General features: G+C 43.3%; 1 long non-coding RNA gene across 2 annotated transcripts in view; it reads left to right on the top strand.

The window, feature by feature from the left end:
• The first annotated feature begins 4098 nt into the window (after window positions 1-4098).
• Window positions 4099-6000, top strand: part of LOC140506133 (uncharacterized) — a 44967-nt gene continuing 43065 nt past the window's right edge. For both annotated transcript variants that reach the window (XR_011967793.1, XR_011967792.1), the window contains exon 1: window positions 4099-4181. This is a non-coding gene — a long non-coding RNA (uncharacterized lncRNA). The remainder of the gene's footprint in view (window positions 4182-6000) is intronic.

Below are 6000 nucleotides of genomic sequence, written 5' to 3'. Positions count from 1 at the left end.
AGTTCTACTTTTGAGCATCACAGTTTAGATCTGCTCTGTTTCTGACCTACCCTGGTTCAAATCTCCTATTGTGCCAGACTTAGTGCAGACATCCCATTAACTTAGCCCACTGCAGCCCAGAATTCCTGAGATCAAGTGATCCACCAGCTTCAAATTCCCCAGTAGCGGAGATCACAGGTATGTACCATCACAGACAGCTCATTCGTTCGTTCATTTGTGACAGTGGTCATCCCATGGACTATGAATTGGGATAAGCTTGGGTCCTGGCCACTTCTGGGACACATGGGCTTATTCCTGAAGTACTTGACACTTTGAGATAATGACAATCTCTTGGCCTCCATGATGAGAGGGTGGGGAAGGCAGTATGTGGAGGGATCAACAAAGAGAAGTATCTACTGAAGGGGAGAGAAAATAGATGCCTGCTCAGTAGTGACTCTATCCCTCGGCCCTTTCTCTTCTTCAACTCTCTAGGACAGAGATATCAAACTCACTGCCTGCTAGGTTTCCAAAACTCTCCACTTAGGCCTGACCCAGATTAAAATGTAAAATAAATAAAAATATAACACAGCTAAGGTTAATCTGTGGTTTTCTAAATCATGGGAAGTGTAGGGATCTGGTTCTATTTGAGCTTTACACAACTGCTCTTGAACATATATGTTAAGTACTCCTCACTGTCTCTCTTTCTGGGATTTTTTTTTGTAAGGGGTGAGAGAGAGGTACCCTGGGGAAAAAAATGACCACAACTTGCACATGGCAGTTTGAGTAGGGGGCTCAGTTAAGTTAAGTGTGCCTGGCCTTCTGGATGTCTTTTGGATTTGCATTTCTTTCCCTGAGTACAGGTGACTAAACAGCAATTCTGACATGGAGATGACCAGCCCTGGAAGCAATCTTGTGAATTCAAGAAATCGGGAGTTCCATGGTCCCCCAGTGGGTGCCAACTGCACTGTAGGAGGCACTCACTACAGCCACTATCACATTTCTTAGAGGGGAAGACAATCACCAAGAGGATGAAGAGTTCAGTCCGTGAGTTGGACATTTGACTGGTCAAAAGACATAAACTTTGAGGGAGACAGTGCATAGCTGAGTGGAAAGTGTGGTGCTGAATCAGCAGGTCTGAAAAATGCTTCATTTTGATGTTTTAAGTGTCAACCTCCTGGAAGAACATAATAGTAGTTATAATTCACCACTTGGTGTTTAAGCTTTTGTCAGTGTTCGCTTATGAGTCTTACTGTGTTTGTAAGCATTTCTTTTGGGTAGAAGAAATAAATTGTTGTCCTTTACCAGATCTATGGGGTTGCTAGGTGGCATAGTTGATAAAGTGTTGGGCCCGAAATCAGTAAGACCTGGGTTAAAGTCTGTCCTCAGACAATTACTACCTGAGTGACCCTCAGTAAGTCACTTAACTTTGTTTGCCTCAGTTTTCTCATCTGTAAAATTAACTGGAGAAGCAAACCACTCCAGTATCTTTGCCAAGAAAACCCCAAATGGGGTCACAAAGTATCAAACACAACTGAAAAACAACTGAACAATAACACCCTGATATACAATCTACACTGACCATGTTTCTACCCCATCCTCTCTTTGGGGAAGACCCTACATATGAGCTGTGATTCTCCTTGGTGTTCAAGTATAAGGGTATAAAGAGCCAGAAGAACGAGGGCCTGGCCCCTTCAGAGTCCAGGATCCTCTAGGTCCAAGCCCAGGGTACTCATGAGTCTGGAGCCAAGGGGAACCCTTACTGAGAGAGGCTGAGCTTCCTGGACCTAAGAGCAGTTGTATATTGCTACACATGTAACACATGTTACACATTCAGCGCTTCCCACATGCCCCAAACGGAGCTAGCCTCTTTTTTATATGGGAAGGAGATACCACTATTTTTCCGAGGTACTATGTTCTATAGACAGTTTTGCTACTAGAGAAATGCGACAAAATACAAGCATGTGGAATCTATAATGATTTTTCATTTTGTGGTTCATTGAAAGAAAACAAATATACTACAATTAAGACATTCTTCTACATTTGGGACACCCCACAGCTGTGTAAGTGACAATGCTTTCTGTTTCTTCAAACCAAGTGTTCTCATAGAACAATCCAGGGTCATTTGGCTTTTAATCAAAATCGCACAGGAGACAGTGGAAAGCCCATGTAAGTAGAGCCAGGATCTGGATTCTAATTCTGCTTCTGCTACTTATTGCCCGAACAAGCCATTTAACCTCTCTGGGTTTCAGCTTCCTCACCTATAAAATGAAAAGGGTGAACTAAGGTCTCTTCTACCTCTTTTGTTGTTGGTCAGTTGTGGCCGACTCATTGTGACCCCATTTGGGGTTTTCTTGGCAAAGATCCTAGAGCAGTTTACCATTTCCTTCCCCAGACCATTTTATAGATGAGGAAACTGAGGCTAAGAAGGTTAAGTGACTTGCCCAAGGTCACACAATTAGTAAGTGTCTGAGGCCAGATTTGAACTCAGACAGATGAGTCTTCCTGACTCTGGGCAATGTGCTCTGTGCACTATGGTGCCACCTAGCTGCCCCTTCCAGCTCTAAAGTACTATATCATGGAGATCTTACTGAATATGGATTCCTTCTGGCCCTCCGAAGCTGGTCTGGTTGGAGAGCTTATATGATTCCAGTGGATTATATAGTTTGCAAAGTGCTCTCCTCTCAACATTCTACCAGGCAGGCAGTGTATTATTATCTCCATCCATTTCCCCTCCCTCCTGCCTTGTAGCCCAGCATATACAGCAATACATCCTGGACCTGGGATTTCATGGGCATGGGAACTCGCTCCACAGTTCTGATCCCAACTTGCCCATAATTTATAGTTGTAAAGAGTAGCCTGAGGCTCAAAGAGACTGGGTGATTTGCCCATAGTCACACAGCCGGTAAACATCAGAGGAGGATTTAAACCCAGGTCTTCCTAACTACAGGACCAACACCCTATTTACTCTGTGTCTGGCCCAGAATAGATACCTGATCAATATTTGTTGAGCTTGGCCCCAATGAAGTATGAAAGTACATCTCCTTCTTATCTTTGCAGAATTGACTATGGGTGTGGAATACTGCGTGCATTGCTGGATTTGGTTGACATGTTGGTTAGTTTTGCTGAATGGCTTTTTTTAGAATTTTTCATTTTTGAGTGAGAAGAGGGGAAGCATATGTTGGTGAATAAAGATGATGTAAAAACAAAATATAACAATAACAATTATAATAAATATTTGTAAAATTGAGTTTGAAATTTGAGGACATTGAGTCTGAGATAGGCTAAGCAACTTATTTAAACTGGCATGGCTAAGGCTCAAGCACTATTTTTTTTACTTCAAGTCCAGCTTTCCTATGAACTATGCTACTTCCCAGACACTACTGTTTACAGTTTGCAAATGTCTTTGGCTTGTTAGAGGAGGTCTCTAATGGCCACTATTGTTGGCTTTTAGAAAACTGAGTCAAGTCTTAAGACTTTTGTGGGACATGACATACTCTCAGCAGAGAGGAGAGCCAGCTATGGTAGAATAAATACCCTAATTCCCAGGAAGGAATCTTTGTCATCTCTTGGGGTAAGGGAAAGGGGAGGGAATTTTTTTCCCCTTCATCAGTCACAATGTCTTTTAGTAGAACTACTTGTCTAGAAGGATACACTAAATGCATCAGGGAAAAGGCCCGGTGAGTCAAAGAGACAGTTAATGGAAGCATCTTTAAGGAGAATGACCCTGCCAGAAAAAAAGAGAGACATCTAGGAATTCAAAAGAGAATTAACCATAGAAATCAGCCTTCGGAGCTGTGGACAAGAACAGGCACAGGGAATCCAGCTCCTGCCCAACCTGCCCAACAGAAACATTGTTTGCAATGAAGACACTGAGATTCCAAAAGAACTCTGGGGCCCCACAATACCAGAGACATGAGTTACTCTGACTACATGTGTTCCCTGTATATGTGCCCCATGATAAGTGTATGCCCATTCTTCCCTCTGACATTGCATAGTTTTGGGAGATTATGTTTCAGGTTTGGAGTTGTTGTTGTTTTGTTGTTGTGTTCATCCTTTGTTGCCAAAAATGATGACATGATTTGTGACGTGAGGCAAGCCTCACTTCTCCTCCAGAGCCATCCAAATCCAGTGACCAGACATTCATCAGGATGACTGGACATGACCCAGGATGCACTGGGAGATCTTGGTCCCTTCAGTCAAAGGTCTGTTCAGGTACTCACGGTGAGGTAACTCCCATCAAATAGGCCTGTTTAAGAAGTAGCTAGGGGGCAGCCCCTTTAAAAGGGCAAAGAAAAATGAAGAGATCAGGCTGGGAAGGAAACAGCAATAGTTCCTATTGATAATCACTCTGAAGCCAAGAGGGTCCAGAAGAGAGCCCTTGGAGAGGTGCCTAGTGTTGTCCAATGTATGAGCTTCAGAGTGCAATAGATTTAAAGTTTGGGGAAGGGAAGGGAAGGGAAGGGAAGGGAAGGGAAGGGAAGGGAAGGGAAGGGAAGGGAAGGGAAGGGAAGGGGAGGGAAGGGGAGGGGAGGGGAGGGGAGGGGAGGGGAGGGGAGGAGAGGACAGGAGAGGAGAGGAGAGGAGAGGAGAGGAGAGGAAAGGAAAGGAAAGGAATCTAGCCAGTAAAACCCAAGTTAACTGGGCATCTGTCTTCTGGCCACCCAAATTTACCTTCCTTTGGAGAGGAGAAGGAAGGGGAAGGCGAGACAGACAGGAGAGGAGGAGCTGAGTTACCCAGGTAGCTGGGTCCCCATTCAGGCAGCCACATCTACTCATTGATTGTTGTGTTTGTCCTTTGTTGCCAAAGAAAACCATGCCATCAGAGAAATGATGACAAGATTTGCACTTGACTTTGTTTTGAGTGAGGGAGGGCTATACAAGGTCACCAGCCTCACAAGGGCCATTCAGGTTTGGGGTAGGGGGAGGATGGATAGCTAGGGCTCTTATTTTGATACATTAGTAAACGTCTTTGCTTTGAGGTCATTGTATCTACTGGCTGATTAGGAAAGGAAAATGGATCCATGACAGAGCTTGTGGCTATGGTTTTAGAAATGTGAATCCACAGAGTATCTTGAGCTTGAGATAACAGTCACTCCTTTGGTGAACCCAACTTGCTAGTAAGTGTTGAGGAATAACTCCCAAAGCAGGATACTCCCTCTTTTTCCTTTTTGGAATTAATAGCATTTCCTCATTGAAAAATAAAACTCTTATAACTAGTAAAGGTACATTAGCATACATCTCTTTCCGTATTGCAAGTTCCATGAGAAATGACTCTCATTCTTTGTGTATACCACAGAGCTTAGCACAAGTTCTTCCTCATGGAGAAATTTAATAAATTCAAGAGATAGGGAGGAGTCATCCAAATACTGAGGTAGCTGATACACTTTTCCCCAAAGATGGCAGGGGCATCCAAAATGGAAACTCTTTTCCTACATAACATTTTACCAAATTTTTTACTTAGACCTATATTTAACATGCTACCATGTTCTCCCATGCTACCCGAGCCACTTACATAGCTGTTGTTTTTATTCAGTCATTTTCAGTCATGTCCTACTCTTTGTGACCCCATGCAGGATTTTCTTGGTAAAGATCCTAGAGTGGTTTGTCATTTCCTTCTCCAAGTCATTTTACAGATGAGGAATAGATGATGGGGTGCTTGGGTGCATTGTGTTTAGACCCCAATTCTAAAATCACATTTCTCCCTAAAAATTGAATTTCTCCCTAACCTCAAAACACTGTTCTCAGCCCAAGGACATAGCCTGCCCCAGCAAAACTTTTATCTCACTTCCTGATACACCTATGGAATTTATTAGTTTGAACCAGCTGTGTACTGGCTGAGCTGATTGTGTACTGGGTCATAATGACATTCACTACTCACTGACCAATCACGTGTATCCTAGACTTAGACATACACATACTCCCTTACATTTATCTTGTCTAACAAGACATTGATGAGAGAGGCCTGGTATTCCTTAGTCAGCCCTGACCCTTAGTTGACTTAGTGACGTTTCAGGCCTAAAA

This window comes from Notamacropus eugenii, chromosome 5, assembly GCF_028372415.1.
Source record: "Notamacropus eugenii isolate mMacEug1 chromosome 5, mMacEug1.pri_v2, whole genome shotgun sequence".
In the NCBI taxonomy this organism is placed as follows: Eukaryota; Metazoa; Chordata; class Mammalia; order Diprotodontia; family Macropodidae; genus Notamacropus; species Notamacropus eugenii.
Note: the sequence above shows the minus strand (reverse complement) of the source record. Positions and strands in the feature narration are given on the sequence as shown.